Below are 24,765 nucleotides of genomic sequence, written 5' to 3' on the forward strand. Positions count from 1 at the left end.
CCACTTCTCATCCAGTTTTTCTTCCACTCTCATTCATAAACCACTTTATGCTCATGTCCCTCCATTGCTCAAATACTCTGCTGAAACCCACATGAAGTGTGTCTAAAGCATGCTGCTGACCTTTTGGTCTATTTAAGAAATGAAGCTGGCTTGATTTCTTCATGATGAACCCATGCTGGCTCACAGACATCAGTCACCATAGTGATGTAGCTGGGGTATGACTTGATTAAAATAGAATCTGATGAAGATCTAAATTTTCTTGTTCATACTGCAAGGCCATATGGAATAACGAATTAGGAGTCAGAAAATCTGGGTTCCAATTAGTCCTGATCCCACCACTTATTGCCTTTTGGAAATGGTCCTTATGTGTTGAATGGGTATAATATCTTTTCCTTCACCTCACAAAAAGGGGATTTTGTAAGAATCCAGTGAGATATTGTGTACTAGATAAGCTGTAAAGTGTTATAAAATGTTCGATATAGTTTCAAATCCAGTTTATCTGTTGTTGAAGTTCTAATGTTCTTTCTTTATTGGCCAACTTTTGAAAGTGGTTTTGATTTTGGAAACAGTATTCTTCGGCACTGAGGAGAGATGAAGGTCTGCCAAGAGCAGACAATCCAAGGCACTTAGATTCAAATCCCAGCACCAACACTTATTTATTAGTTGTGGGACCTGGGACAAGTTGCTTTAGAACGAGAGATGTCTCATAAGCACATACTACACTATTGACAAAGCACTGTGCTAGGTGTGCCAAGGGGCTGAGATGTGGCCCAAACTGGAGCACTGTCTGCCCACAGGGAGCTTATATTTTACTGAGCATTTACAATGAGCACTCAAATACAGTACAGAGAAAAATGTAGAGGAATAGAGGGACAAATGTGGGGAAAGTGAGGAAGGGATCAGGCAAGGTTTTATGAAGGAGGCAGTACCTGAACTGAGCCTTGGAAAAAGAGTGGAAATGAGAAGGGAAGGCTTTAAAGCCATTCCACAGAGGTGGAAAATGGAGTGTCATAGAAACCAGATAATCCTTCAATCTGGCTAGATCATAGTAATAGTAATAATTTTTCAGTAAAGCTAAAATAGATCAGTGCCAGATTGTGGAGGGCATTAAATACCTGCTTAAGAAGCTTATATTTTATCCTACAGGTCATTGATCTCCAAAGTAAGGGCTGAGACCCTCTGGAAGGGATCTGTGATTTCATTCCCAAGAGTTTTTGATCAGCTAATTAGAGGATGGGAAGATGGATAGCATCTCACCCTCCTCTATGATAGTCAATCATGTTCCTTGTCTCCAATACAATTATAATTACATTTCACCCAATATACTCCATCTCCAAGCTCTTTCTAAGATGGGCTTTGATTTCTTAGGGCAGTTATAATTTAATCTTGACCTTGTCATTCACTGTAGTGGCTACTAAAGTAGCACTGGCAGTTGGTTGGCACAGTGGATACAGTGCTAGGTCTAGAATCAAGAAGATCTGAGTTCAAATCTTATCTCAGACATTACTAGCCCTTGGCAAATCATTTAACCTCTATTTGCCTCAATTTCCTCAATTACAAAATGGGGATAATAATAGCACCTAACTTCTAGGGTTGTTGTGATGATCAAATATTTGTAAATATTTGTAAAGCACTTAGCACAGTGCCTGGCATGTAGTAGGTTCTATATAAATACTAGACCATTATTATCATTAAGAAGCTTCTCCCACCCCTTCTATTCCAGAATGCTGAACAGGAACATGATATAATGTTACATATCATGTTCCTATTGGGCATACAGAAATATATAGATATAGAGTTTGTTATTTAATTATCTCAGTCATGCCAGACTCTTCATGTGCCCATTTGGGGTTCCTTGGTAAAGATACTGGAATGGTTTTGTCATTTCCTTCTCCAGTCCATTTTACAGGTGAGTAATTGAGGCAAACAGGGTTAAATAACTTGCCCAGGGTCACATAGCTAGTAAGTGTCTGAGGATGTATTTGAACTGAAGAAGATGAGTCTTCCTGACTCCAGACTCCACTGTGCCACCATGTAATGGAATATAAATAAATAATTAAACAAGCAAATAATTTAAAAAATTCATATATGTATATATATATGTATATATAGATATAGATATAGATAGATAGATAGATAGATAGATAGATAGATAGATAGATAGATAGATAGATGGATAGATATCCTGTGTAGAGGGAATTTCATCCCTCCCTCTCCTGGATTGCCTCGGTTTATCCATTTTGAGAGCTGGCGCTCCATCTCTGAACGTGAATAAAAGGGTCACACCTAGTGTGACCGGACCTCGCTCTACTTCCCTGAACGCTACAGGGAAGACTGACAGACGAAGAATTATGTGGGATGATTAAACGTGCTCAGACTTAGAGAGAAAAGAGACTTTAAATCTATGCCTGTCTGCTTTCTCTATTTCAAGCGATTGTTAATAAACTCTATGGAAATAAGAACCTGGAGTTTTTCATTTAAATCTAACAATACACATATGTATACTTACATATATTTGCATATATACTATCTGTGTGTCTCTACACAAAGGCATGAATACACACACATATTTTTTGCTGACGGGGATAACAGGTTTAAAAAAGTTTGGAGATTGCTGCTCTGGGAATTGGGGAGTCATTGAAGGAATCTTATTTTCTTAATCTACAAAATAATGATAACACTGTCACTATATATTTCTGGGTATAATGTAGATATAGAAACTGGACCTGTGAATTCATTGACAGAGAAAATGCCTCCAAAAGGAAGCTCCTTCAACCAAGGCACCTTAGACCTTCTCTTAGAGAATTGCCTATAGCCCGAGAAGTTGTGTCCAGTGTCCTACAGAAAGCTGGTGTTAGAGGCAGACCTCGAACCCAGGTCTTCTTGGCTCTATCTACCAGGACACATCCATTGCCTCTGTAAACCACAAACACGAATGATTGTTTCTAATTCATAACCCTTTGAAATGACCTCCAGAAATGAGAAGACTAGATCTAGCTCTTCTAATCCTCAGCTTTGTTCTGATGAGAAGAAATGGAATAAAGCTGCGTTGGATTGCTGTTCCAGCCTCACTGCCCTAGCTTCCAGCCCTAAATTTCATAGAGCATTTCTAAAACCCCAGAAAATTGGAGCTTCAAAATCATCCAATCGGACTCATTCCCTTTTACAGATGAGGAAGCTAAGGTCCCCTGAGAGAGGCTGAGGAGGCCAGGGAGAGGAAGTGAATGGATTTGCAGCAGGCAGTTGCTGGCATTCCCTCCACATCAGAATCTAAGGAGGTGACAATGACAAAGGAGGACTGAGGGTGGGGGGAGTGGTTGTTGGGAAGTGTGGGCAGGCCTGTGGAAAGCCTGAGAACTCTACGGAATGTCTGTGGTCGAGTGACGTTTGGAACTCCATCAACTCACCAGCCAGAGGAATGGCCTGCCTGAAAGAGCCCAGCCAGGCAGGTCTTCTGGGAATGTCTGTCAACAGGGAGACCTGATATAGGCCAGATGCTCCCTTAAACGCCCCGATAGACCTTGGTCTAATGACATGCTCGGAACAGCTTCTTTTGTTTGTTTGTTTGGGTTTCCCGAATCCTCTATCTCTCTCTACATGGAGACAGCCATTCCAGGTTGTGGGAGTGGGGAAATGCACAAACAATCCTGGATCTGACTCACTGACCCACCCTCAGAAACTGGTGGGGAGCTATGGGGGGGGACCCACCTACTTCTGGTTTATTCTTGGTCCCTTGTGAATGAATAAGACCTTTCACCTGGCTTCTTCTCCCTCCATTGGCCTTCCTGCCCATTTCATGACTGCTTTCTGGTTTCTCACATTTCTCCTGCTATTCCCCAAAGGAAGCCGGACAGTTAAGCTCTCCCCCTTCCCCCAATGATGCTTGCAGCGTGAACTCCAAAGCCACACCAGCTTCCCCGCCTGAAAAGCACATGCTGTTAGTTTGATCATTCTGTCCAGCCAACTTCCATCCCCACCCTCAGCAGCTCTTCCTACAATTTAAGCTCAGAGGGAATATGGGACAGAGCTGATTACAGCAGAGAACAATGGAGCCAGAACCCTTGCATACAGACCTTGAATGTTTGGTTGTCTAGAAGCCAGGCACAGTCAGTCCACAGCTCCAGACTGGTACCAACAAGTGAGAAGGCCCTGGATCCCAAACCAAGGGGAAGGCCAAGCCAATGGAAATTCATCCAGAGGAGGAGATGAGAGGAATGGCAAAGCTTGGGCTGGCTGTTGGAAATTCAACTTCTGTGCAGGCTAGGAGTCTCATGGAATCTGCTCCTCCCCACCACCCCTGCTCTAGGCCACTCCCACAGTCTCAAGCACTCCAAGGCCCACAGTGGCTTCTATATTTTTATTCAGGAAGGGGGAAGGTCAGCTGGGCCTCCTGGTCTGGAATCTGGACTTCTGCCCAGATCTCCAGGCGTCAGCAGTGCCCCCAGAGTTTCCTGTTGAAGAAGGGAAGCTCCCCTACTCCAGGAAGCCCTAGTTTCTGCCAAATTGGGGTATGGGGTCCCTTAAAAGTCAAAAATACAAAAGCCAACTCTTTCTGCTCCTCTGTCACCCCCCCCAACCTGAAGCCAATAAAAGGACATTGTGACTGGGAGGTAGGGTGGGGAAATACCCGGATCAGAAAAAACCCGCAGTGATTCTGACTACTGAATTTGATTCAGTTGCCTAGTAAGTGCCAGGCACTGTGCTACATGCTGAAGACACAAAGAAGCAAATGACAAAGAAAACAATAATAAATAAACACATACATTTTGTTATTCAGTCATTCCGTTGTGTCAGACTTTTTATGATTCTGTCCATGGAATTTCCTTGGCAAAGATACTGGAGGGATTTGCCATTTCCTTCTCCAGTGGAATAAGGCAAACAAAGGCTAAGTGACTTGCCCAGGATCACATAGTTCTGAGGTCACATTTGAACTCAGGTCTTCCTAATTGCAGGCCCAGCACTCTATCTATTGATTTACCTAGCTGACTCCTAAAAACAGATAGAGATAAATAGAGAAAATAGCCCCTGACCTCAAGAAGCTTCCATCTATTATTCTGTTTATGACCTCCTAGGAGCCTTGTGCTTCATCTTCTGCTAGTTGTAGCCATGCATAAACCAAGCAACCTCACCTCAAGAGGGCTTCCTAGGCTGAGCTTTTACCAAGACTGAATGAAGGGAAGGAGAAGGAGAACATAGGAGGGAGGGCAAAAGATTTCTCTTTCCATCTCCAGGAACAGGGAACCCACAGTTCCTACCATGAGTGGAGAATACCTTCATAGAAATGGCTTTCTTTGGATGCTAAAACCATTTACTTTCTAGCCATCTCCTTCCTTATCTATTAACCACATCACTATTTCCATCACCAAAGAGTTCTGCCCCAGGATTTTGATCTGGAAGGAACATTAGAGATTGTTTTGTCCAACCTTTTCATTTTAAAGATGACAAAAGGGAGGGTCATGGAGAGAACATGACTGGCCCAATGTCCAAGGGGTAGACAATGGTAGAGTTGGGATTCAAATTTAGACCCACAAACTCCCAACTTTGTATCGAATAGACCTACACTCCCATGGTTGGATATACTTTGTGAAACCTGATGGTGTCTGAAGGCAGGCTAGCTAACCTCAAGGAGCTTATAATTTAAAAGAGATCTTATCATTGCTTATCCCTGAGGTGTAGTAAATTGAGTGCTAGACCTGGAGTCTGGAAGATTTGGGTTCAAATTCTGCCTCTGACTCTTGGCAAGTCACTGTCATATTGAACCTCACTTTCCTTACCTGTAAAATGAAGGGGCAGAATTAGATGGTATACACATACCACATATATATGTATATATATGTTTGTGTGTGTATATACATATATACACAGTAATCCCTCATCTATCTCAGGAGTTACGTTCCAGAGACTCCTGTGATAGGTAAAAATCTGCAAAGTAGTGGTATTATAGTGATTTTATTGTTTATATATATTTTAAGGCTTTATACACACTTCCCACTCTCCTATAAGCCTTTTCCCACACTTATTACTTTCCCCACACTCTTATAGTGTCCAGGATACAGAACACAGTGCTGTGGCTGGTCGCCTTTCATTCCATCAGCCAATAGTGTGCCGTGTACAAACTCAGGTTGGCAAAATTGCATAAGCAATAGTGGAGTACTGCATTTCCATTGTGTATAGTACAGTATTCATCCTCAAAGTCCCATGATATAGTGAAAACTCAGCTATACAGAATTAGATACAAATATATTTAAAAAACCCGGGATACAGTGAAGCTGTGATAAGTGAACCATGATATAACAAGGGATGACTGTATGCCTCTAATTTGTTGATCATATGGTCACTTGATTCATCTCTGGCATTCTCTCATTTTCTTTAGTGCTGAGGGCTTTAAAATTCTATCTTCCTTGTTCTTCCCTCTACGGCAAGGATTCTTAAACTTTCTGTGTATCATGGATACCTTTGGCAGTCTGGTGAAGCCTATGTACCCCTTTTTGGAATAATATTTGCAACTCTAATGCATAGGATTACAAAGGGAAAGGATTATAATGCTAACGTATAAGATTTCAAAGGAAACCAGTTACATTGAAATATAGTTATCAAATATTTTAAAAATAATTTCTTGATCCAAGGTTAAGGACCTGTATTCTCTAAGATGGTCAGTTCCAGTATTCCTGGTGCTTCCTTTTTAAGAGAGCACATGAAACCTCTTTCTTAGGTTTTATTGGTAGCATCCTTGCTTGCCCCCTCCCCCCTCCAATGGGGCTTGAGATGGCAATCCCTATTTGTGCCTTTTCTACATCCACACCAGATGAGCATATAAAAGCAAGGAGATAAAAAGCAGAAGGCAAGGTGGAAGGGAGAGTACATGAATCTATGCCGGGCAACCTAGAGTATTTTTTATCTCAGAAGTGGAATAGAATGCTTCTTCGCTACCCTGCCCCCTCCATGAACTCAAACCCTATTCTCTCTCTTTCTTTTATTAGTTGCACAAACAATTCTGTGGAAGGAGGGTCTACCTATTTCTAGTTGCTCTTGGGCCCGGTAACTCAGTTGGGTGCTGCTCCTTTATGAACAAATAAGGCATGTGGTAAGAAATTCCATCCTTAGCCTTGAACAGGAGAAATTGATGAAAAGAGACAATAAGGAAATATGCCTTATTGGGTCCATTCTCTGCCTTCCTTCTATTTCCTGCCTCACAAAGAGGTAATAAGAGCAAAAGGAAGAAGATGCCGACTTTCTTGGTCCATGTTCAGAGTCCAATATGCCTCTGCCTGCCTTGTGGTTTGCAGCTGAAAGCCAATAAGCTCAAAAACTTTTGAGGGCCTTCTCCCTTCTCAGTCGCCATCATTGGCCATCCTTCAGACCTGGCTCCTCTGAGCAGCTTCACAGTTTTCCCCAGCACTAGCCTCCCTCCTTTCCCCTTCACCACTCCAGACAACACAAACGAGGGCTTTGTTAGAACCTGAAGGCTGCAGGCAGGACATCTGGCAGGGGCTCTGGCTCAGGCTGCCTCTCAACAGCCTAGCCACAGCAAAGGAAGGAGACAACAGCTCCAGGGACAGACAAGAGGATAACAACCCTATGTTTGGCTAAACCTCTCGACTTTCTAATTACCTCCTGTCTGGGCCCACCCAGAACCCTCCAAAACCAACATCCCAGCAATGTTCACAAGATTTCGGTTTATCTAACAGAGAAGACAGAGAAAAACAAAAAAGCTGGTGGGATGATTTCTCCCCTAGGATAAGCACTGAATATGATTTCATTTTTCAAGTGGATTAAATTCCAAAAATGAATTTCCAACACCTCAATGGTAAACTCGAGGTAGGACTTTGTAGACAGTTACAGGGAACCTGTGCTATACTTTATTATTCTAAGAAGCAAATGGCCAACGATCATGCACAGCCCTTTGAGTCGTTTCCAGTAATGGAGGAGGACCACACCTAAGCATCCACACTTCCTCACTCTACCATCCTTATGACCAATGGTGGAATAAGGGGTGCAGTTGGTGGCTGCTGAGCCAACTTGTCTTTCTCTGAACGCATCTGCAGGAGTTAAATTAATGATTGTACTCTCATTCACACTGTGCTTTTAATTAACAGAGCTAAGCTTTCCCAAGTGTACTCAGCAAGGTTCCAGACCCAACTGTAACCCATTATTTTCCCCAAATCACCACCCACCAACTTTTACCCTAAAATTTGGACATGCTGCCTGCGTAGTATCTGTTTCCAGACTTGGTCAGAACTAGAAGGTCACCACCCCCATCACTTCCCCCCCAAACCCACAACGTTCCTGGCCTTGTTCCATGTCCTAATTGATTCAATTAAGCAGACATTTACTAAGTGCCTACTATATGCCAGCCACAAAGGTTACAAAGGCAAGAATGCTAAAGAGATCCTACCCTTAAGATGCTTACATTTAGCTAAAGGGTAAGTAGGAAGGACATATCCTATAATAAAATAATGAGAGATAGCATGAGGAAGTAGAAAATAGATAGAAAGTTGGTCTTAGAGTTAAAAACATCTGAGTTCAAGGTCCACTTTGGACACATGTTGGCTGTATGACTCTGGGCAAGTCATTTGATTTTTTTTTCTTTTTCCTTTTTTTTAAACCCTTGCCTTCTGTCTTGGAATCAATACTGTGTATTGGTTCCAAGACAGAAGAGCAATAAGGGCTAGGCAATGGGGATTAAGTGACTTGCCCAGGGTCACACAGCTGGGAAGTATCTGAGGCCAGATTTGAACCTAGGACCTCCCATCTCTGGGCCTGGATCTCAATCCACTGAGCTACCCAGCTACCCCCAAGTCATTTGATTTCTGAGTACCCAAGGCACACATCTAATCCTAAAAGATACAGAGTAGTTACTGACTTTCATTAGTAGGGGGAGTTTTAGGGGAGTGTGGTTAAATGTTTAATAACCAATGCTCAGAAATCTTCTAAGTTGTAACTACATTATTAATACTTTCTAAAGCCTGGATAATCAACAAAACAGCAAATCAAACCCCAATTTATAATGGCTAGCCAGTTTGAGATGGCCTCAGGACACCCCCAAGTCTTTTCTGGAGAGCTCCCTTCCCATGGAATCACAGGTCAGAACCTTCCTCCTCACCACTCCTGTCTCAGTATAAGGTAATATCAAAAAAGGGCGAGAGCATTAATAAACAAGAGAGTCAGGAAAGGCCTCTTAGAGGAGGTGGTGCCTGAGTTAACTTACTTCCCTCCCTGTGTTTTGAAGGAAACCAGAGATTCCAAAAACTTAGGGAAAAGGGAAAATTCATTACAGAATAGGAAAGGGGGGTAGGACAATGGAAAGCTATGTTCATAAAGGTAAAAAGACCCGAGCAGGCCTATTGTAAGAGTGCTAAAGCAGGAGTCAGGACAGCTTTAAGTTCAAATCTACCATTAGACTCTTACTAGCTTTGTGACCTTGGATAAGTCACTTAATCTTTGTCTGCATCAGTTTCTTTATCTGTAAAATGAGGATAATAATAGAACTTACTTCCCATGGTTGTTTTAAGAATCAAATAAGATATTTGTAAAGCACTTTACAAAGGTTAAAATACTATATAAGTACATGCTATTGTTTTTATATGTAATATAACATGTATAACAATTATTAGATTACTATGATTATCATCAAGCAGTTGGGTAGCTAATGGAGTGCTATTGGACCTGAAGTCAAGGAGACATTTTCCTAAGTCCAAATATGGCTTCAGACACTTACTAGCTCTGTGACTCTGGGCAAGTCACTTAACCCTTTTTGCCTCAATTTCCTCAACTGTAAAATGAACTAGAGAAGGAAATGACAAATCCCTCCATACACTATCTTTGCCAAGAAAACTCCCAAGGGAGTTGAAAAGAGTCATACCTGACAGAATATTATTATTATTACTTAGACTCAAAAGACTTAAGTTCAAATCGGGGCCTGGCTGTTTACAGCTTATGTAACCACTTCTCCTCTCTGGAAGGAATATAATAATAGATCCTCATCTACAAAATAATAATAGCTAATACTTCTGTAGTACATTATTTTCTTTGATCCTCACAACTCTGGAAGTAGGTGTGGTTATTAACCCCATTTACAAATGATGAAACTGAAACCAAAAACGAATAATTCAGAGCTCTCAGAGTCACACAGCTAGTGAGTGTCTGGGGCCAGATTCACACTCAGGTCTTCTGACCCTAGGTCCAGTAAGCTAGCTATTCCACCATCTACACCTCCCAATCTTCTACTAAATTCTGTAATGAAATGGTTAAATTCTGTCATGAAAAAAGTATGATCCCATTCTCCCCTTCAGTTTGAGAGTTCCCCTCTCTGCCCTGGGAACTTTCTCCCTACTCTGTAGAAGTCTCCAGTGAAAGTAGGCTTGGTTGGTTGGCCTCTAGGTAGTCAAATGGAGCTTAGAGCCACTGAGGCAAAAAGACTATCTCCATTCCCCTTGTGCCTCTCAGCTTCCCCCTGGGCAGGAATGAAATTGCCAAAGGGATAACTTCCAAAGTCAGACTGGTCCTTCCGGCAGACAGCTGGCAGCCCCATGAAGCCACTGCCGACCAGTTAATGAGTGCCAGCTGATTTGAAGACTGAACATGGTAATTAAGGGTACTCTCTACCATTGTTGTAGCAGCTGTCATCTGAAGATCTCCCAGTAGTAATTAAGCTTCCTAATGTAGCCACAGCCCAGCCCATCACTTGAGTCTCAGAAGAAACCAGGTAGTGTGCCCAAGTTCACCCTCTGTGGCAGGGGCAGAGGTAAGGAGTTTAGAGGGATTCTGCCTGCCAAGGGTCAGGCAAGAGTCAAATGCGGGGTGTTTCCCATTCATATACTTTGGAATAACTCTCACGCTGGGAACACCACTTAGCGGCTTCCAAATAATCCCTTAGACACTAGTCACACCCAGGTTAACAGTTTCTCTTTCCTTATAAGTGACAATAGCACAATACCTAACAAATCTGCTAATGGATTTAGCCACGACTTCTCCCAGAGGAGCACGAGACCTTCCCTTCTTTCCTCGCCCTACTTCACAGTCGCTGGCACCAGAAAAGTTTGGGAGCAGGTGGTGACTTGCCAACAAGGACCAAAATTCTCATAGAAATTGGTTAAGAAGACCATGGGGGCAAGGTTGGCATCAGCCTGACTGTGAGGAAGCACCAGCTTTGGTAGAATGGAATATAATCATCACGCAGGAGGAAAGAACAATGAGTCAGTGAGAAAATGTTTTATCAGGCCGAGGCTAGGATTCAGTGTATCAACCAATCAACAAAGATTTATTAGGCATCCACTCTGTGGGAGCAGCTGTGCTTGCTACATGTTGGAGATACAAGATGAAACAATCCTTGTCCTCAAAGGGCTTACTTATATTCTATCAGAGGGGATAACACATACACATAACTATATGCTAGATATATACAAAATATATACAATGTACTCTGGAAGTATGATAGGGGAGGTACTACCAGATAGAAGGGATCAGGCCAAAGTCCTCAAGGAGGGGGTGATGTCTGAGCTGATCTGTGAAGGAAATGAAGGCTTCTGAGAGGTGGAGGTAGGGCAGCTAGATGGGGCAATGGATAGAGGTTGGAATCGGGAAGACTCATCTTCCCAAGTTCAAATCTGGTCTCAGACACTTACTGACTGTGTGACCCTGGGTAAGTCACTTAACCTTGTTTGCCTCAGTTCTTCAACTGTCAAATGAGCTGGAGAAGGAAATGACAAACCATGCCAAGAAAACCCCAAAATGGGGTCACGATGAATCGGGCAACAGTGAAATGACTCACAAAAGAGGTGGAAATAGGAAGAGAGGGCATTTCAAGAGGCAGCTAGATGCTACAATGGCTAGAATTCAAAGACAGAGAAAAGAGATGGAATTATGGGCAAAGAACAGCAAGAAGACCTATTTAGCTAGAAAGTGTATGAAAGAGAAAGATATATTTCTTACATAGAGAATAAGAATATGCAGAGCTAAAATTTAAACTAAAAAGTCTAAAAATTAAAGCTAAAAAGCCCTATGGTTCCAAGCCCAACATTTTTGCCATAATACTGCTTCCTCTCTCTAGACCTCATTTCCCCTCTCCCCCTCAGTCAAATAAGAGATGTGAACCAGATGATCTCTAAGGTTCCTACCATGTCTCACATTCTTTGATTCTCTACTTACAGACACACAGGGACTCTGTTCTTGAAGAAGCCCAAAGAGACTTGGGTCTTATGTGTCTAAAAACTTGGGCTACCCAGTGAACTTGGGAACTGAGATGTTCATTCTGAACATACAATGACTTCTTGGGGCAGGACCTAATATTCCCTTTCAGTCCTCACAAAGAAGGGAAGAAACCATCTCACACTAACCTTTAGAGGCCAGTGCTGGAGGCTGAGAGGCAACTCCTCAGTTCCATGGCTAGCTTCAGGATGTAAGGCAGACCATGCTCTCAAGGAGCTTATGACTGAGTTGTTCTTGCTTTGTTCTAAAGACCAGGGGCTGAACCAGATGACTTCTCAGGAACTGGACACTTCCAGTACTGAGATATTATATTTCCTCTCTGGAACCTCACCAGAAAGTCCTTGTACTTGCCGCATCTGGAGCAATGGAGAATATTTGCAGCTGTGAGAAGCCTGGGAAAATCCTGCAGCCTGGGGAGCAGCCAATCTTTGGCAAACCCCATAGAAGTATATGTCAGGAAAGAAAAAAGAGCTCTCTCTCTCTCTCTCTCTCTCTCTCTCCCTCCCTCCCTCCCTCCCTCCTTCTCTCTCTCTCTCTCTTTTGCTCTCTGTCTCTCACCATCACACACACACACACACACACACACACACACACACACACTCATCTCCGTCTCTCATCTTTATCCTTTTCCCACCCCTCTTGGGAGTATTCAGAATTCTGAGAATCTGAGATGCTTCCAGGCAATGAGGGGCTGGTACTTCAGAGTCCACAAAGAGCTGGAGAGCTTGAATAATGATGACAGTCAATATCATCTGCTTGGAAAATTGTAGTGAGAATCCTGGTGGCTCATCAAGGAGCGGCCACATAATCTAGAGATGTAGGGATATACGAATTCACTTTTTTCCTTTCATATTTTGGTATGATTGGATGATTTCATTTCCTTAGTAATCCTATGTATTTTATTTTATGCATTTAACCATTATTATGAGAAGCGGTCTATAGGCTTTATCAGACTGCCAAAGGAATTCATAACTCCTTTTACTCTAAAGTTAAGAATCCCTGCTCTAAACCTGCCAGAGCAGAATACACTACACTAGAAAGACCAGCGGCTCCAGAATCAGTGGAACTGGGTTCAAATCCCAACTATAATGTTTATTTCCTGGGTGAGTTGCTCAAAATTCTGGGTCCTCAGTTTGCTCATCTGTAGAATAAGCAGTTGCAGTAGAGGGTCTCTGAAGTTCCTTTCATCTCTTAATTCCTAGGCTTTAGCTATAACATTGTAATATATGAGAAAAAGCTTGGCATAGTCTGATGGTTTTTAATATCCAATCTTGGAATTTAGTTGAGGAGATATGGTTTACACATAGGAAACATGATTTTCACAATAGAAAGTTTTGAGGTTTTTTGACTGGTACACATAACAGATGTTGAGGATTTTTCTTTGATTGATTGATTGATTTCTGCCTTCTGAAATCTTAGAATACGTTGGATCTTTCTCTAATTTGTATTATCCATCTCCAGTTAGCTCTTTAAGAACAGAACCATTGTAGATATATATATATATATATATGTATATAGAATATCTATAAATAATGTGTGTATCTATCTATATCTTCAGACCCTAGCATAGTGCCTTCGCAGAGTAGCCACTTAATAAATATCTTTGAAACCACTAAAAATGAAGCCAAATGCTGAGTATTGTGATGATGAACAGAGACCCCAAGCGGTGTAGCTCCAACTATCTTAACCTTGAGATCTAACAACTGGGTAGGTAGGAAGATAGGTGCCCAGGGTGACACCTGTTATACCTGGCAGACACTTGGGGATCTCCCAATCCAATATGTAATTGGGAATGCCAAAGGTCACATAGCTAGTGAATGATATGGTATGTGAATGATAAGGTCCCTTAACTGATAGTTTATCATTCTCTAAAGGAAATGTGAATTTGGTGCTATTAAATTAGGGGCAGGAGTGGGCCTGAGGGATCTAGGCTTAGATAAGACATCTGCCCACTAGGAAGCTGTCTGAATGACTCCTTGGAGAACTAGGAAGTGCCCAGAGGCAAGTTGTACATAACAGCACTATCATAGAATCAAAGATAAGAGCTAGAAGGAAACTCAATCATTATCTAAAGCAGAAGTGTCAAACATGTGGCCCTCAGGCCACATGAGCCCCAACACCCTCCAATGTAGCTGAAGCAGATTAAAATATAATTGGGAAATACTTAAAATAAATAAAAGTATAATAAAATAGAGATAATATTACATTTTTAAATTATGTCAATATGTAACTCTCAAGGATCCTTATATGAAGATTAGTAACTCTTATTTCTACTTGATTTTGACACCACTAATCTAAAGTACCATCTCTGACATCTTAATTTGGACCATGGGTTGATTTCAGGAGGTCTATGGAACTTGGAAAGGAAGAAATGACATCTTTATTTTCACTAACCTCTAACTGAAATTTAGTATTTCCTTCAATTATTTAGAAGTATTACTCGGAAAGGTCCAAAGGCGTTGCCAGATTGCCAGAGTCCATGAAATAAAACAGGTTAAGAATTCCTGAACTGGTCCAACCCACTGATTTGAGAGATGAGAAAATAGAGGTCAAGAAATTATGCAATTTATCCAAAACTTAAAGGACACTAATGGGCAGAATCATGATTCAAACCCAGGTTATTTCACTCCACCATACATGTTGTGGTGGTGGTGGTTGTTTGGTCATTTCAGTCGTGCCCAACTCTTCATGACCCTGATTGCGGCTTTCCCTGGCAAAGATACTAGAGTGGTTTTTCATGTCTTTCCTCAGTTCATTTTGCAGATGAGAAAACTGAGGCAAACAGGGTAAAACAATTAGTGTACATACAACTAGTAAATGTCTTGAAGTCAGATTTGAATTTAAGAAGACAAGTCTTCCAGGCCCTTTATCCACTGCACCACCTAGTAACCCTTCACCATACCTGACACCAGTCCAACTCAGAAAGTCCATTAATGCCTCTCAGCTTCCTATTTGTTGAATCAATGATTGAAATTCAGCCTTGGAGTCATGTACAGTAAGCCCCAACTGTAGCCCCTTCTGTGGGGAGGCGGAAGCTGGTGGATTGCTTGATTGTTGGAGTTCTTAGCTGCAGTAGGGCTGAAGTTGATGAACTGTACTAAGTTCAGGATGAATATGGTGAGCTTCTAAGAGTGGAGGACCACTAGGCTGCCTAAGAAGGGATAAACTAATCCAGGTTAGAAATGTGGAGCAGGTTAAAGCTTCCATGCAGATCAGTTTGGGGATTGGTTTGTGAATGGTCACAGTGATGACCCACTTTCATAAGTGCTCATGAGTGGTCACTCACTTTCACTGTGGGTGAGAAGACCCAGTAAGAAAACAAATGCAAAAAGAAATTCAACCCTAGGCAGAACCATAGAATGTTTACCTGCCAGACACCTCATCCAACCTTATTATTTTGTAATTGAGGAAACTGTCCAAGGCCACATAGCTCAGGAATGATAGAGTATGGCTAGAACCCAGGCTCCTTGACGTTTAGTCCATCATTCTCTAACCCAAGAGTGAATTCAGTGCTAGTAAATTCAGGTCATGGCAGGCCAGTGTGGAGAACGTTTTCGGGAGAAGGGATGCCTTCCAGGAGCTGTCAAACTGTGCCCTGTTAGTAATATGAAATTGGCTCCCAATAGGCCTCTGCCAAGCTGCTGGGTACTGTTGGAAGAGAATCACATTCTTCTCTCTTGCTGACTTTAAAGGAAAATTGGGGAAGGGAAGGCATTAGACCCCTCTCCTACCCAGTGTCCCAAGTGACAATGTGATACTGCCACTGACAAGAAACTTAAGGCTGAGGACAAGTCCAAGTCCTAGTGTATACCACATTCCTCCTCCTTGCTCCAGAAGAAAATATTCTTGGCCCTTCAGGAATGAGGCCCCAGGCAAAAGGGACACTGGCCATTCTTCTGAAGTTTTGACTTCTTTTTGGAACAGAGCCAGCTATCTGAGGGATGGGTGGCAGCTGCTCCAGCACAAGACTCTCTGATCTCTTTCAGTTCAGTCTCCACCCTTCTCTCTGCTGCCTCTGGCCCTCTCTCCTTTATACACACTGTTTCCATTTACTTGGTAACTGTTCTCCAGGGACTCCACCGAAAAGAAGGGAGCATTGGCCACAGTAATGCTCTCATTCATTCACTTAAGGAATGTTTATGAGGCACCTACTATGTGCTAGGTGCTAGAAATACAAATAAAAAATGCTTCCTACCCTCAGTGCTTGAATTTGTGTCAAGTGTCTACCAGTCAGGAATGGGAACAGATACCCAGAGAAATAAATACAAAATTCAAAGAACATTGGGAGGGAGGCCATTAGTAAGAATCTAGAAAGGCCTCATTGAAAAGGTGGAACATACGCTGAGCTTCAAGGGAAGCTAGGTGTTGTTTTAAAAGACAGATGTGAGGAAGGCATGGCGTACAGGTGATGCAAAGGCAGAGCCAAAAAGGAAGAGGGTCCAGTACAAGGGAGCATGTGAGCAATTTGGTCAGAATTTAGAAAATATGAAAGGGAGGCATATGAAATCAGCCTGGGCAGGAAGGCTGGCATCAGATACAAAAGCACTTAAAAAGCCCAAGACAGGGATTTGATTTGATTTTAGAGGCAACTGGAGTCAATGAAGTTTTTTGCTAATACAAGAAGTGCTTCTATGAGTATTTTGTTGCATGTGAGAACTTTTTATCTTTGATGGCCTGGAAATATAAAAGTGAGGGGGTTAGCCCTGATGTTTTCTAAAGTCCCTCTGAGTTCTAGACATCTGATCTTATTTAGCTTTAAAATTCTCTTGGCACTATAACAGTATAAAGGATACTAAGTGCTATAATATAAAGAACCCTGGACTTGGAATTTGAAGGAAGAAGACACACATTTATAAGTGCCTACTATGTGCTAAGGACTTTACAAAATCTCAGAAACTCAAAACACTAGGAGGTAACTGCTATTATTATCCTCATTACACAATTGGGGAAAACGAAGCAGGCAGATTAAGTGATTTGCACAGGACCACAGAGCTAATAAATATTTGAGACCAGATTGGAACTCAAGTCTTCCTGATTCCTGTTCTAGTATTCTATTCAATGTGCCACCTAGCTGCCCAGAAGACCTGGATTTGTCTCCTGGCTCCACATTAACCAAGTATGAGGCCATGAGCAAGGCACCTAATATCCCTGAGATGCCTTTCCCTCTCTAGTAAAATGATAGCAACAATAGTCTCCCTACATGGTTTATAGGATTGTTTTTAGGAAAGCATTTAATAAACCACAAAGTGATATATCAAAAAGAAGCAGTGTGGGGTAGTGGCAAGCTCACTGGATTGGAAATAAGAGGGTCCAAGTTCAAATCTCACCTCTGTCATTAGTTTCCTTTCTGACCTTGGACAAGTCTCCTTATCTGGCTTGTTTTCTCATCTCTCAAATGAGGTGGTTGGACTAAATGACCTTTAATGTTTGCAAAGGGCTTCATCTACATTATCTCATTCGATCTTCACAATTTCCCTGTGAGGTAGATGTTATTATTACCCTCATTTATTTATTTATTTTCAGATAGTTTCCAAATTTAATTAGACAGATAACAAATTCATTCAAGCTCTAGCCAAAATGAAAGCAACTTTTTGAGATGAGAAACAGAATAATGTCAACTTTAGGGTTATACAGGGATTTTTATTAATATAAAAAAGGACTTCTGGGAATTAAAAAAAAAACCTTATCTTTTGTCTTAGAATCAATACTGGGTATTGGTTCTAAGGCAGAAGAGCGGTAAGGGCTAGGCAATGGGGGTCAGGTGACTTACCCAAGGTCACACAGCTGGGAAGTGTCTGAGGTGAAGTTTGAACCCAGGACCTCCCATCTCTAGGTCTAGCTCTCTATCCACTGAGCTATTTAACTGCCCTTCATAATGGAGACTTAAGAGTTGTTGTAGAACAACCTAATGGTATAGTGGAAAGGGTACTAGATTTGGAGTAAGAAGTTATGGGTTCAAATTCTGAGTCTGACACTTTTTATATGACCTTGGAGAATTCACTAAACTTCAGTTTCCTTAACTTTAAAATGGGAGTAATTGTATTTGCCATGCTTTCCTCAGAACAGTGTGCTAAGGAAAATTTTTGTAAACATTAAAACATTCTAGAAATATGAACTATTGTCATTATTTGTTGAACCAATAGAAGCTTACATAAGATACACACAACCTACACATAGAACACCCAGACACATAACACTTGCTTAAAGCACAAAGGTAGCCAGGGTTCACTCTTTAGTTAGAAGAGATTTCAGGTGTAATTGGTAAATATTTAAAGAGCTTGTATAAGAACGCCTCTGCCACTTAACTACATTTACAAACAGGCAAATCGCTTAGCTTCCCTGGGTCTCAGTTTCCTCATCTGTAAAGGGAAGGCACTTGTTTAGATCATCTCTTAGGTCCTTTTCCGCTCCAAATCTATAATCTATGCCTCTGTGGTTAGACTTTTGAGTGGTTCCAAAAAGCAGAATTGAAACCAATGGGTGGAAGTTACAGGAAGGCAGTTTTTAGCTCAAAATAAAAGACTCCCTACATATAATAATAATAAACAACATTTATATCACACTTATTATGGGCTTGGCACTGTTAAGCACTTCACAATTACCTCATTTGAAGCTCACAAAATCCCTGGGAGTTGGGTGCTCTTATTAATGCTATTTCATTGTTGTTCAGTGATTTTTCAGTTGTGTCCAATTCTTTGTGATCCCATTTAGGGTTTTCTTGGCAAATATCCTGGAGTAGTTTGCCTTTTCCTTCTCCAGCTGATTTTACAGTTGAGGAAATTGAGGCAGAGGTCAAGTGAATTATCCAGAGTCACACAGCTAATAAGTAAAGTCAGATTTGATCTCAGGTCTTCCTGATTCTAGGCCTTGCACTCTATCTACTGATCTTCCTTCACTAACCTATTAGAGCTATTCATCAAGCAATGAGGAATTTGGTCAAATTATGAATTGCTCATCAATGAGTTACATGAACTGATACCAAAGGAAGTAAGTAGAACCAAGAAAATAAGACATATATGAATTGTTGTTATTCAGTCATGTCTAACTCTTTATGATCCCATTTTGAGGTTTTCTTGGCAAAGATACTGGAAGAATTTGCCTTTTCCTTCTCCAGTTCATTTTATACTTGAGAAACTGTGGCCAACAAGGATAAGGGACTTGCCCAGGATCGCACAGCTAGTAAGAGTATAAGGCTAGATTTGGACTTAGGAAGATGATTTCTTGGCTCCAGGCCCAGATCTCTCTCCACCATACCACCACCTTGCCCCTATATATGAAGAGAACAACATAAACAGAAAAAACCATCACTAGGACAAAAATTAAAACTGAACTCTGAAAAATTGAAATGGCCAAGTTTAGTCCTGAAGAAGAGCTGTGAGTATCCACTTCCCTTCCTTCTTTGCAGAGGTGAAGGACCATGGAGATGTAACATAGCAGATGCTGTCGGAGTTGTCTGATTTTGTTTATTATTAATGTTTATTAATTTTGCTACACTTTTTTCCTCTTTCTTTTTTATCACTTATTTCACAGGATAACTCTCTGGGTAGGGAAATAGAGAGGGATATATTGGTAAGAGAAATTGAAAAAATTAAAGACATGGTGTTTTAGATATATTTTATATTCTATAATAAAAACAATTTAAGAGTTCCCAAACACTGGAGGTATTCAGTTAGAAATTGGATGAATACTACTTGCTCAGAATTTTTAAACAATGCTTGCCAGATTGGATTGATATGGAAGTGTCCTAGGAATTCATGGAATCCTTGGAAAGTTGGATGAAATGGTTTCTTTGATCCACTAATTCTAAATTTCCATGGTTCTATGTGCAGACATAAAAATACACCCTAGGATGAGTTAACCACGTACTATTTTTTTCATAATCTTATCATTCAATCATAGATTTAGAATTGGAAGGAACCTTGGAAATCATCTTGTCCATTTCATAGATTGGAAGACTGAAACCAATACAGATTAAATAATTTTCCCAAAGTTAAAATTATGAGAAATAATAGAAATAAGAGCCTAACCTAAGTCTGCCCACAATAAGCCCAAGTGTTCTTTCAACCACCCTATTGGATCTCCTAATCTTATTTCCCACCCAGCCCAGTATAAACTTCCCAGTGATCACTGTGGTTCTTCTTCTTTCTCACCTAACTGTTCTTGAGGATGAAAGGAGTTGAACTGTTCTGTACAACTTCCTTGGCCCTACCTGGTCAAGGGGCCCAATATATGCTATCAGACTAACCTTGTTGTGTAATGGACTCATTAGGCAGTCTGGGGAAGCCTCTGGACTCTCTTCTCATGATCTGGTTTTCTAAATGCATGGGGTTACAATGAAAATGACATATTGAAAATCAGATTGTTCTCTCTTTGAGTGACTGGACGGTTCCACAGTAGAAGGATTTAAGGCAAATTTGCCCTCCTACGTGGGGAAGGGGGACACCTGCCAGTGGGTAGAGGAGGCCAGCACACAGTTCAAGGGTACATGAGGGTCAGGAACTGAGAAGGGAGAGGAAGAGGAGTACTCCAGGGTAGGAATTAGCTGGAGAACATTATACAAAGTACTCTAACAGAGACAACAGAAGATAGCAGAGCTCCACATGGGCAAGTGGGCAGAGTGGGGCAGAGGCCTCTTCTTTCAGAGCTGAAGGTCTCAAGCCAAGCCCCATAGCATCCCTCCACATTCTCCTTTTTCTGCTTTCACTTGGAGGAGTTTGTTTTTTTTTATGGGAGGCCAAGGAGTAATGAGGAGCAGGAGGGTGTGTGTGTGTGTGTGTGTGTGTGTGTGTGTGTGTGTGTGTGTGTGTGTGTGTGTGTGTGTGTGTGTGTGTGAGAGAGAGAGAGAGAGAGAGAGAGAGAGAGCAAGAGAGCGAGCGAGAGAGCGAGCGAGCACACAGTACTACACAATAAAAATAACATAGGTGATGTTTTTGGAATATGGATTCCTTCCGAATTCTTTTACATAAAGTTCATCTTTAAAAAACCGTTACTTTCCGTCTTAAAATCAATACTGTGTATTGGTTCCAAGACAGAAGAGTGGTAAGGGCTAGGCAATGGGGGTCAAGTGGTTTGCCCAGAGTCACACAGCTGGGAAGTATCTGAGGCCAGAACCTCCCATCTTTTAGGCTTGGCTCTCAGTCCACTGAACCACCTATTCAAATTTGCTTAATGTGAATTTATTTAAAGTGAGAACCATCCATACAATCATCAAATGGCATGAAAAACAAATTCACAGACTTCAGGCTAAGAACCCCGGCATTAATTGAATTCTCAGGTTAGAACCTTCTTCTTCTTCCTGCCAAAGATCCATATGCCAACAGGGAAGAAGGCAGTGGGTGCATTTTTAAAAGGGTGTGCCACTAATGCATTGCTGATGGAGTTGTGAACTGATCCAACCATTCTGTTGGGCAATTGGAACTATGCCCAAAGGGCTTTGAAACAATGCATACTACTACTAGATCTGTATCCCAAAGAGTTTTTTTTAAAGGGGGGGAACCAACTTGTACAAAAATATTTACAGCAGTTCTTTTTGTGGTGGAAAAGAAATGGAAATTGAAGGGATGTCTATCATACCTGGGGAATGGCTGAACAAATTGTAATGTATGTTGGTGATGAAAAACTATTGTACTGTAAGGAATGATTTCAGAAAGAACTGGAAGACCTTCATGAACAGATGCAGAGTGAAATTATCAGAACCAGGAGAACATTGTACACAGTAACAGCAATATTGTAGGATGATCAGCTATGTTAGACTTAGCTACTTTCAGTAATACAATGATCCAGGATAATTCTAAAGGACTTATGACAAAGAATGTTATCCACCTTCAGAGAAAGAACTGTTGGAGATGGAATGCAGATCAGAGCATACAATTTCTCACTTGTTTATTTGGGTTTATGTTTTGGGAAATTGGTTTTGTAATATTGCTCACAAAAACAAATAATACAGAAATTTGTTTTGCAGGAAAGTACATGTGTAACTCAGGAAAAAATATTGTAAAAAAAGAAAAGGGTGTCTCTCCAAGAAGCTTTTTGGAATAATAGTTAGAGCCTGAGGAAAGAGTAATAATACACAGTTGGCCTTTCCATGCTAGTCAAATCAAGCCCAGGCTTAATGGGCACAGTGGTAGCACTCCATTATTGGCTGAAGAAATCTCTTACCTTGCCTCTACTTTTAATCATAGAAAAAGATACTTCCTCCAAACCTCAGTCATTGGAAATGAATGTTTCCAAGGGGCATGAGAATGAAGATTTAGTGTCCTCAAGTCCCACCATTCTGACTTTTGAGAAATCATATGATTCAGATGTATCTCCCTTTCTTAAGGTATGAACACACCATTATTCATGTCAGCGGCAAATTCATTTATTTGCCCAAATCTCTCGAATTCTTACATCTCCCTTTTCCTATCCTCTAGCAAGCATTCCATAGCTTGTCTTAGCTATCTTATCTCTACCAAGTTCTTCTTTGTATCTAACCTAAGTCCTTTAAGTCACAGTTTCAGATCATCTCCTGTTTAATTCATTGCTTTCCAAGTAGAAAAGCCAATTTCTGAACAAAACTCACTCGCAACCAGATCCAAAGCTATTTCCAACCCTTCATCTAAGTTTTTTCTCAAGGCCTCAAACCTCACATCAGAGTCCTCTAGGGGCAACCTTACCAGGTCAGGCTCTCCCCTCTGTGGTTTGTGCTCAAACAGGGAATACTGGCCCACTTTCTCTTTCTGAGGGTCTGCTCATCCATCTGTTCTCCTACATGCCATGCAGCTTATTTGCCAGACTTGACCAAGATTATCGGTCCCCCAACCAGGGTGGTTTTAACCATGTACAAGGCTAAAGACAAACATTTATGTTTTTGGTTTTGTTTTTGTTTTATGCTCCACATTGATCCCTCTCGGTCTCATCTTAGGAGCACAGAAAAAAATGTTTCTCTTTTCAAACACATTTTCAAGAAAACCAGAGAAGAAATTTGGCTCACAAATATATTAACACATATATTCAAGGCTATGCAATAGGTCCCCTCCAGCACATACTACAATAAGATTTTGATGTTCTTATCTTCAGCCTTGTTTTCTTTTAAACCTTTACCTTCTGTCTTAGAAGTGATATAAAGTTTCAGTTCTAAGAAAGAAGAATGTCAAGGGCTAAGAAATTGGGATTAAGTGACTTGCTCAGGGTCACACAGCTAGGAAGCTTCTCAAGTCATATGTGAACTCAGGTCCTCTCAACTCCAGGGGTGGCTCTATCCATTGGACCATCTAGCTGCCCCTGACTGAAGCTTTATAACTAGGGTTATTGACCCTTGAATCTATATTTCTAGAAGTTAGGAAGACAAAAGTTCCTCCTCATTCTTCTGGTCTTTCCAACTCTGGAGCCATCTGGGCTTCTAAATGATTGACATCTCAACTTTTCTGCCATTAGCTGCCTCCCCCACTTTTCCCTGAAAGATCAACCAGACAGAGCCTCCTCAGATAGTTGTAGGAATGCTGGCCAGGGAGGACTTGGCATGGAAGAAGGAGGAAGCGATGTCCTTGCCAAGATTGCCTCCTTAATTAAGGAAGAAGGAAGGCAATATAATATAGTAGAAAGAGCATTGGTTCTTTCAAAGGATCTGGGTTCAACTGTTACCTTTGATAGTGCCAATGTGACTTTATCATTCAATTGCCCTTGGGCCTCAGTTTTTTTATCTGTAAAATGGACATTATAATACTTTTACCAGTAATTTTCACAGAGGTGCTGTGGACCACAAGAGTTTTGAAGCTCTTGAGTGCTATAGAAATATGAGTTATTTATGATCATCATTCAGAAATGACCAGGCCCATCCCTAGAGTGTGTATACAAGGACCAAGTGCACTGCTGCTGTTTTTCCCTGCCCTCCCATCCTGGAAGAGGGAAAAAGAGAGCAGCTTTCCATTCCTCCTAGGCCACCTCTGGCACACATCCTCACTGCCTAATTGGGGAATTCCCTCTGCCCCCACCTGCTGCCCCTATATCTCTGACTTGCCCGGCCTATTAGGATTAGGAGGATAACCACTGCCATTGTCTGGGATCCCATTCTCCTTTCTTTTCCCCAATTTCTTCAGGCTTGATTGTGGTAGGGAGAGAGTGTACCCCAAAACATCTGAAACAGCAAGGATTCCATGAGGTCCCAATCAAGCAATCAATCAATCAAATGACCATTTACATAGCACCTACGATATGCCAAGCCTTATGCAAGACAATGAGTATGTTGTTGTTAAGTTGTTTTTCAGTGATGTCCAGATCTCCTGACCCCATTTGGGGTTCACTTTGGCAGAGATGGTGAAGTGGTTTGTCATTTCCTTCTCTGACTTATTTTACAGATGAGGAACTGAGGCAAATAGGGTTGTGACTTGCCCAAGTTTACACAGCTAATAAGTGTCTGAGGCTAGAATAGATGTCATAAAATTGAGTCTTCCTGACTTCAGGCTGGTACCCTATCCACTGTACCATCTAGCTGCCTTTAGTAATAGGAATTTGTCCCCTGCCTTCAAGAGACTTACATTTAATAGGGAAATACAATCTGTAAGCATAGAGGCACATATC

At 41.4% G+C, this 24,765-nt stretch overlaps 1 protein-coding gene across 4 annotated transcripts in view; it reads right to left on the reverse strand.

Annotated features, from left to right (window-relative positions):
- EMP2 (epithelial membrane protein 2) overlaps positions 1-24,765 on the reverse strand; it is a 60,302-nt gene that overhangs the window by 29,786 nt on the left and 5,751 nt on the right. The window contains exon 1 of one of the 4 annotated variants that reach the window (XM_001366723.3): positions 4,074-4,270. The exons of the other annotated variants lie outside the window; for them this stretch is intronic. The gene's annotated coding sequence lies outside the window, so the exon portion shown is untranslated. Of the gene's footprint in view, positions 1-4,073; positions 4,271-24,765 lie in introns of those variants that run through there. 4 annotated transcript variants of the gene reach the window in all.

The sequence above is a fragment of the Monodelphis domestica genome, chromosome 7 (assembly GCF_027887165.1).
Source record: "Monodelphis domestica isolate mMonDom1 chromosome 7, mMonDom1.pri, whole genome shotgun sequence".
In the NCBI taxonomy this organism is placed as follows: domain Eukaryota; kingdom Metazoa; phylum Chordata; class Mammalia; order Didelphimorphia; family Didelphidae; genus Monodelphis; species Monodelphis domestica.